Consider the following 9755-nt stretch of genomic DNA (forward strand, 5'->3'; position numbering starts at 1 on the left):
TTGAGTCCGCAGACTGATGCTCTATCCACTGAGTCAAACCGGTTAGGGCTGATTCTTTTTTTTTAAATATGTTTTTATTGATTTCAGAGAGAGGAAGGGAGAGGGAGAGATGGATAGGAACATCAGTGATGAGAGAGAATTGTCAATCAGCTGCTTTCTGCACACCCCCTACCAGGGATCAAACTCACAACTTAGGGATGTGCCCTGACATGGGTCGATGCTCAACCACCAAGTCACACCAGCAGTGCACACTGGTTGATTCTTGTATGTGCCCTGACCAAGGATGAAATCTGTAACTTTGGCATATCAGGATGACATTCTAACCAACTGAATACCGTACATGGCCCCAAGTGTTTTTTTGTTTGTTTGTTTTTAAATACATTGTTATTGATGTCAGAGAGGAAGGGAGAGGGAGGGAGAGATAGAAACATCAATGATAAGAGAGAATAATTGATTGGCTGCTTCCCGCATGCCCCACATTGGGGATCAAGCCTGTAACTTGGGCATGTGTCCTGACAGGGAATCGAACATTAACCTCTTGGTTCATAGGTTGACGCTGAACCACTGAGCCACACCGGCTGGGCTCAAGGATTGTTTTTGAGGGTGCATGCATGACATAGAAATGGTTAGAAAAAATCAATTCAGTGATCACTGGCTTCTCTTGGAGCATTGTTTGTAATAGGAACTACTCGGAAATAAACAAAATTTGTTTTTTTGTTGGATCATGTTATTCTGTAAAGAAAGGATTAAGTAAATAAGAATTTGTTGGTAGGATTGACTACTGTGCAGCTCTTAAAACAAGAAGGATATGTAAGAAAATAGTCACAGTGGTTATTCCTTGGGAAGAGAATGGAGGAATTGGGAGACAGAGTAGATGGGAAACTCCCTACTCAGTGTATTTTGCCTCCTCCATTTTTTAAAAAGCTTTTTGTTTTGAGATAATTGTAGATTCATAGCAGTTGTAAGAAATAATACAGAGATCCTATATACCCTTTACCCGAATTTCTCCAATGGTAACATCTTGCTATTGGAGAAATATAGTTTAATATCACAACCAGACCTTCACATTGATACAATCTACTGAGCTTATTCATATTTCACTGGCTTTACGTGCACATGTGTGTGTGTGTGTGTGTGTGTGTGTGTGTGTGTGTGTGTGTGTGGTTAGTTCTGTGCAGTTTTATCACATATATAAGTTTGCATGATTAATACCATAGGCAAGAACAGTTACATCACAAGGATTTCTTTTATAGCCATAGCTGCCTCGCCCTTTTCCCCCCTCCTTTCCCCCTGGAAACCACTAATCTGTTTCCTATGTATATCATTTTGTCATTTTTAAGAATGGTGTATAAATGGAATCATATTGTATGTAACCTTTTGAGATTGGCTTTTTGAACTCAGCATAATTCTCTTGAGATTCATCTAAGTAATTTTTTGTATCTATTGTTATAGATAACATATTTTTGGATTATTGTTTTATTCTATTTGCAAAAAAAAAAAACCCCAAAAAACTCCCTGACTTTTAGTTGGTGTTTGTAGACCATTTACATGTGAGGTAATTATTGATATGTTAGGGCTTAAGTCTGTCTTATTACTTGTTTTCTGTTTTTTTCCCTCCACTTCTGGTCCTTCTCTTTGTGTTTTCTCATCTTCCTAAGGGTTACTTGAACATTTTTAGGATTTCATATTTATTATTCATGATGTTTTTGAGTATTTCACATTGCATAATTTTATTAGTGGTTGCTTTGGGTATAACAAGAAACATATAAATTAGCAAAGCCTGTTAATATTATATTTCTCTTATAGCTTTTGGGTAACTTTTTATTACCTACAAGTTAATATAATAAAATGAAATAAGACTACAAACCAAAACATTTCCCTAATACATTGGTTGTGGTATCAATTCCAAAGTGGAGGTGTGAGTGGGGTTCCCACACAACACCAAGCAATTCTTGGACACCTTCTGGGTGTCCATGAAGTCCACTCAATTCAGACACAATCTACTGGGAGCTAGCATCAGATTCCACAGGTTAAGAGTTTAGTCCTGCAGGACCCCAACCTCCACCCCCTCTTCAGAAGCCAGTAGCAAGCCTAGGTTTTTACCTGTACTTCTGACTAATGGGCTATAGATTAGAGGTTCTTTGGAATACAGACATCAGTAGCAAATCCAGGTTGTTACTTGTACTTCTGACCAGCTGTCCATAATTTCCCAAAACCTTCAACTTGGGTTCAGTCAATTTGCTAGAGTGGCTCACAGAACTCAGAGGAATATTTTCCTTACTAGATTTCTGGCTTATCATAAAAGGATATAACTCAGGAATAGGCAGATGGAAAAGATACATAGGGCAAGTTGTGAGAAAAGGGCACCGAGTCCATGCCCTCACAGAGGGTGGTGTATCACTCCCCACATGGTCTCAGAATCCGTCCTCTGGGTCTTTATGGAGGCTTCATTACACAGTCATGATTGATTAAATAATTAGCCATCGGGATTGATGCAACCTCCAGCCCCACTCTTCTCCCCAGAGGTCAAGTGTGGGACTGAAAGTTCCAACCCTCTAATCACATGGTTGGCTCTCCTGGCAACCAGCCCTCAGCCATAGGTGAGGTCTATATGTCACCTCATTAACATAACAAGAGCTGCCTTTGCCACTCTTAACAAGTAGGGTTTTGGGAGCTGTGCCTCAGGAACCCTGGAAGAAGACCAAATATGTATGAGAAATATACCTTTGGGCATTTGAGTGGCTAAATATGTATTTTGCTTTTTAAATAATCTTCACCCCAGCATATGTTTTTATTTATTTTTAGAGAGAGAGGAAAGGAGTGAGGGAAGGAGGGAAAGAGAGAGAGAGAGACAGAGAGACACACACAGAGAGAGAGATCCACGTGAGAGAGAAGCATCAATCTGTTACCTTCCATATGCACCCTGACCAGGATTGAACCCACAACCTAGGTATGTGCGCTGACTGGGAATGAAACCTGCAGCCTTTTAGTGTAAGGGACGATACTCTAACCATTTCAGCCACCAGGCCTGGGCTATATTTTTCTTATAAATCAAAATATTACACTCACATTTACACTCACCCAAAACAAATAAAACAAACATTTATCTGAGTACAGTCAGAATGTTCTGAGTACAGTCACAATGTAGACCGGAAGAAAAGAAAGATCAAAGCACTTCAGATGAAATAACTCCAAGAAATCTGGAATAGGAAGAAAACAGTAAATCAAATGTTTCAAAGCATGCCTGAGACATTGAAAGTGAGGGGCTTATCCAGGACCTCTGAAGCATGTAGCAGAGACAGCCACAGTGTTGAGTATCCAGCCTGTGAGTTTTTAGAAACTGCCACTCATCACCTGGGCGACCCTATTCCATTCCTTAAACTTTCTAAGTCCTAGCTATAAGAGGAATTAACAATGGAACCTATCTTACAGAATCATGAGGATTTGCTGAGGAAATACTGTATATGTCAAGTTCTTAATGCTGTGTCTGGCATATGGCAACTCAAATTGTTGTATGATGAAACTGAATTTTCCTCTGAGTGCTTACCTGGGTCCAGGGGTTCAGATGTATAGTGACATGGTGCCATTCTTCAGGATGAGAAGACTGTGTCCCATACGTGCCTTATGGATAGAGCCCTCTTTCCACTTTCTCCACTACTGAGGTGATATTTAATCAGATAACCATGTTTGAGGTAAAAAGGGCTTACTCCAGGCCTTTTGGCTCATTTCCCTGCTACCCTTAGATTGATGGTCTTGGTATGTGGTAGTAATTGAATATGAAAGAAAAACAGAGTAAAAAAAGTTGGATATTAATTGAGCTTCTTACTTTAAGGGGATGAGAGGAAAATGTCAGAACTGATTAGTATCGTCCCTAGCAATAAGATACATGATCATGCTTTTCCAGCCTTCCGTGCGTCCTCTTGACAGGTCTTTGGATAGAAGCTCTTGCAAACAATGCACGCTGTTTACCTTCTTTATACAGGACCCTAAGAACTGCAGTTTGAGTGTTTTCTGTCCTACAAAAAATTGTCCGGGTCTGTTGGATGGTACTTCACACAGGCATACTTGTCATGTTAGGTTATCCTGACCAAGCAGAGATCACTTCTTTTTATTTCCCTTATTCCTTACATGATAGTTAATTTTCATGGTGTGAAGACCTGACTTTGTTTTCAGATCAGCAGAAAAGTTATCACTGTACCTAAGAATATTTTCCTTTCCTTGTGCCTCTTCCCTTTATGGGCCCTGATCCTTTGTTTATAAACAATTTCTATCCATAGATTTTCTTTCCAGGGCTGTTTTTCCTCTGCATCTTGCCAATATCTCTAACCCTCTCTCATTTTTTCAGCAGACCTTGCTAAGTCTCCCACAGTGAATTTTATTCCCAGATTAAAAGTTTGGACCCATCTCTCATTCTATTGAGAAAACTGCAAGGAGATTGAGACTAAGGACAGTTTAGAGTCAACAAGAACTGAATAAACTTGCAGCTGGTGGTACCATCTGTGCCTGTCAAACCATGGCCAAATAGTTTTCCATGGTGGAGAAGGACAGAGAATCTAATAGCCTTTGGTTTGAGGTTACTGAGAAATGAGTCTGCCCTGGAGGAAGATTAGGAGAGCTGGTAGGCAGCTCGTTCTCTTTGTATAATCAGGCTTCTTCTGGCAAACGGTCAAATTTGACATGTGGGACCTTAGAGCGGCCTCCTGTGTGTGTCCTTGCTTCCCTTGCCCATCTGCAGGATTCAGACTGCGCCAGGTGCCCACCATGGCATAGGGGAGTCATAGAGTCATGAAAGGGAATTTAAAATAAACTCACAGAACTTATAAGAAACTTCTAAGAAGTTTCGGGGCTGAAGGTGATGCAGAAACAGGAAGATGGTAGAGAGTAGAGGCAGGAGAGGAGGGGGAGGTCTCTGTGGGCTGCATCCCAGGCTCTCCTTTGTTGGGGAGAATCTGCTTATTGGAAGAAGCAAAGAGATAAGGAGAAAACTATGGCAGCTAAGCGACATCATTCAATATTAAGAAAAATAAGTGAGAATAAATGGGGAAACCAGGAGTGTGTCAGGTTAGCCACTTGGGATGGGGTGAGGGAGAGACTTCTGAGAAAAGAGGAGAAGCTCAGAAGGGGGTATTTCAGGAAATGTTCTTAGGATGGGCAAGAGAGTGGAACAGGCACTTCACAAGACAGGATAGGGACATGGACAGTAAGCAAAAGGATACTCCACCTCATTACTAATCAGGATAATGCAAATGAAAAGAACAATGAGATAAAAATATTAGCAGAATGGCTAAACCAAAAATGACTGAGACAACCAAGTACTGACAAGGATATATAGGAATTGGAACTCTGATACTGCTGGTGTAAAACCCTTGTGATAAACTATTTATCACTATCGTTAAGATTGAACATATACTAGTACATACCCTAAACCCTAGCAGTTCTTTTTCTAGGTATATACTCAAACAAAAGTATGAGTATATATAAGCACTGAATGTCATGCATATCAATGTCTGTAGCAGCTTTATTCATCATAGCCACAATTGTAAATAATAAAAATGTCCATAAACATTGGAATAGATAAACAAATTGTGTATTTATGTCATGGAATACTTTAGCACTGAAAAAGAATGAAATGTGGGTGAGTCTCACAAGGTAGCAACAAAATAAATCAGATGTTAAAAGCTAACTATGATTTTATTTATATAAGTTCAAAAGCAGACCAAGATAATTTATATGTGAGACAGTGGTTGCCTTTGGGGCACAGAGAGTGAGTAGTAATTGGGAAAGGGTATGAGGGGTTTCTGAGGTTCTTGTCACCTTCTATTTTATGATCAATCTGAAATAATCTATGAAGCTTTACATTTGTGATTTTTGCCTTATTTCAATTAAAGAGTTTCTTAAAAAGGAGGAGGGTTGAATTATAAATTAGATCTTATATATTTATCTGTTTATCTACCTATTTGTTTACTTATCTCTTTTTGAGAGATCACAGTCAGATTGGAATTGTTGTTCAATAATTGCATTTGTTCAACTCTATTCCCTTTCATGTGACATTGTGCCCAAACAATAGCCCATGGGCTCAGGAGGGTAACCTTCCTGTATAACATGTTCGGTTAATCATCTTTTCCTCCCCAGTGCTTTCATACTACACACTCCTTCTCTGTAGTTCTCCTCCAGCAGCAACACGGTCTGAGTGACGTTTAGACCATCCGGAGCCAGAATTGTCCTGGATTGTCTGAGAAACTGCTGCTTCATCTGATGCTTGTTTATTCTGGATGATAAACAGGCACAGTACTTAGGCCATGGTGTGGTTTTACAGAGGACATATAATGATAACTTGAATTCTGGGGAGCACTCAAGAGGTGAATTTACATGAAAAAATCACCAGAATTGTTGGTTGAGCCATGCCAAGCTTTTTATAGTGGGATCCAAAGGGAATAAAATACTGGGCAATGTTTTTAAAATTATGGTATAAATGCTTAAGAATTATTTTGTTCTAAGAGCTGCAATGTCCAAAAATTGTCCCCATGCAAGTATTTTTTAAATTGGGTTTCTCAGAACTTTTTGGCTATAAGATTACATAACTCAGGAATGTTTGTCTGTCTGTCTATGTATGTATGTAAGTATGTATGTATGTATGTATCTATTTATCTATCTATCAATCTATCATCAATCATAGGGAGGGTTGAGATAAGAGAGAGAAAAACAGGCAACTTTGGATCCATTTATTGGAGATTCACGTAAGATCTTGTTTTGAAAGTAGTTTGGGCTACTTAAAAAACAACAACCACCACTCCTTTAGAGAACTGTTAGTATGATGCTGAAAGAGTACCAGACACCAGGAACTTACCATGCATAAGACCATGTAATGTAAAGGCAATATCTGTGTACTTACAATGCCAGGGTAAAGTGTTGGAAGAAACAGCACTTGGAATTGGGAATTTGGAATAAGGACTCCAAGGAACATTACAGTAAAAGATGCCCCAGGACTAAAAGTTAGCTAATCTGCAGGAATAATAACAGTGGTAACTTTTTATTGAATAGATACTATTATTTAGTAATGTTAGCTATTTTTAAGCATTATTTAATCCTCACAAGAGCACATTGCTTGCAGACATGATGGAAGAGATGATAACAGACCAACTCACCCACTAAGAAGCTACATAAATTACTACTCGAAGGCACCCAAGTGTTTCAAAAAAAGGGCTAGAATTTGAGCCATCCAGACACCTGGGAAAAGGAAATGCATTGAGGTGAGCAGGAGCTTCTTCGTGGCTGTTCTCTGTGATGCATTTGCAATACATAAGGGTTATAGAGGCCGAATAGAAAGTAGTAGGCTAGATCTTATAGGAACTTTAGTGGAATTGGCAGACAAAAAATCATAGTCAGAATTGCTTCTTAGCCATGATAATGAAGGACCAAGATCCCAGAGAAAAGAGAACCAGGAATATCTGAGCCAGCATTCTGCATGCGACTTCCCATGAGGAACCTGTTGGCTTCTACACTGTGCACAGAGAAGCCAAGAAGAGTGCAGTAGTTGAGAGACTGCAAATCTAAGCAGGGATTTCAGTAATCTCATAAAACAGAAAAGGCAGGAATTGTGATCCAGAGCCCCAAAGACACTGAAAAAAAAAACACACATTAGCAAACTCTCATTTGAGACTAAGAATTAGCCTCTAAGAGCCAGGGCAAACTGGAAGTAGACCATTTGCTACTGAGTCAAGATAATGTGTCTATGCTCTATCTTTCAGAGACAACAAAATCCTCAATGTTGGAAGATAATACCCAAAGCCTATATAACTCTTTACTTAAAATGTACAATAGTCAATAGGAAGCTACCAGATATGTCATGAAACGGGACCAAATATTGGAATTCCAAGAGAAAATGGAAATAAACTGTATTTTATTGCTCTACTGAGATTATCAGATTTTAAAAGAACTATGATTAATATGCTTAAGGAAATATATGTACAAATAGATTATTTCAACAACAGCAATCTATATACAAGGATCAATTGGAAATCCTAGAATTGAAAAACGTAAATTAAGAATGCAGGAAATGTGTTTAATATTCCATTAAAAGGCATAAAAGTAATTTTATGTTCCTGAATAGCCACACTCAAATATCAAGACATAAAAATAGAAGAATGGGAAAAGAAATGCCATATAAACACTGATCAAAAGAAAGCTGGTGAAACTGTACTGATATTAGACATTGTAGATTTTAAAGAAAGAAATGATACTAAAAATGAAAGAGGCCATATCAATAGTAATAAATGGGTAATTTGACAAGGAATATCCAATAGTATAAAATATACGCACTTAATAACACAATCTAATCTAATAAAAGACAAACATGCAAATTGACCATACCTTTGCTATGCCTTAAGCCATGCCCATCAGCCAATCAGAGCGACTATATGCAAATTAACCCAACCAAGATGGTGGCCGCAGCCACGGAGCTGGAGTGAGCAGGAGGCTTGGTTGCTCCAGTGATGGAAGAAGCCAAGCTTCCCGCCCGTCCTGGCCGGCTCTGAGCTCCACTGAAGGCAACAAAGTTTCAATTATAGAAGGTAAATAAATCTCAGAATAAAAAAAAAAGAAAAAAAGGAGAGGCTGGGAGCTACTGTCGCCGGGGGGCTTGGCCAGCCTGAAAACATCCCTCAGCCCCTCACCCAGACTGGCCAGGCAACCCAGTGGGGACCCCCCACCCTAAAGGGGGTGTGGCAAGCCTGAAAACAGCCATCAGCCCCTCACCCAGGCTGGCCAGGCACCCCAGTGAAGACCCCCACCCTGAAGGGGGTGTGACCAGTCTGAAAACACCCATCAGCCCCTCACCGAGGCTGGCCAGGCACCCAAGCAGGACCCCACCCTGATCCGGGACACCCTTCAGGGCAAACCAGCCTGCCCCCACCCATGCACCAGGCCTCTATCCTATATAATAAAAGGGTAATATGCAAACTGACCCTAACAGCAGAACGACTGGGAATAACTGGTCACTATGACACACACTGACCACCGGGGGCAGACGTTCAATGCAGGAACTGCCCCCTGGTGGTCAGTGCGCTTCTACAGGGGGAGCTCTGCTCAGCCACAAGCCAGGCTGATGGCTGACAGTACAGCGGTGGTGGTGGGAGCCTATCCTGCCTCCTCAGCAGCACTAAGGATATCCGACTGCAGCTTAGGCCTGCTCCCCGCTGGCAAGTGGACATCCCCCGAGGGCTCCTGGGCTGCCAGAGGGATGTCTGATTGCCAGCTTAGGCCCAATCCCCTGGGGAGCAGGCCTAAGCCAGCAGGTGGTCATCCCCCGAGGGGTCCCAGACTATGAGAGGGCACAGGCCGGGCTGAGGGACCCCCCCCTGAGTGCACAAATTTTTGTGCACCGGACCTCTAGTGTTTAAAAACTGACAAAATTAAAAAGAGAAATGGACAATCTGACAATCACAGTTGGAGATTTTTATAGCACTCTCCCTCTTTAGCTGTTAGCATTAGCAGACAAAAATATGAGTAAGTATATATAATAGATTTAAATAATACAGTTAACAAACTTGACCTATCTAAAGGACATATCTAGAACTCTGCACCCCAAAGCTGTAGAATACACATTCTTTTCAATTAAACATAAAACATTTAATAAAATTGATTACATACTAGTCAATAGAATAAGTCTTTAAAAATTCAGTGGATTGAAATCACATGAAGTATTTCCTCTGATCACATTGTAATTAGATTAGATTATAAATCAATCAAAAGATAAG

The 9755-nt window shown here is 40.3% G+C and overlaps 1 protein-coding gene across 3 annotated transcripts in view; it reads left to right on the top strand.

Annotated features, from left to right (window-relative positions):
• Positions 1-9755, top strand: part of ST6GALNAC3 (ST6 (alpha-N-acetyl-neuraminyl-2,3-beta-galactosyl-1,3)-N-acetylgalactosaminide alpha-2,6-sialyltransferase 3) — a 524877-nt gene that overhangs the window by 276049 nt on the left and 239073 nt on the right. The gene's annotated exons all lie outside the window — the stretch shown is intronic.

The sequence above is a fragment of the Myotis brandtii genome, unplaced genomic scaffold, assembly GCF_000412655.1.
Source record: "Myotis brandtii unplaced genomic scaffold, ASM41265v1 scaffold36, whole genome shotgun sequence".
Classification (NCBI taxonomy): domain Eukaryota; kingdom Metazoa; phylum Chordata; class Mammalia; order Chiroptera; family Vespertilionidae; genus Myotis; species Myotis brandtii.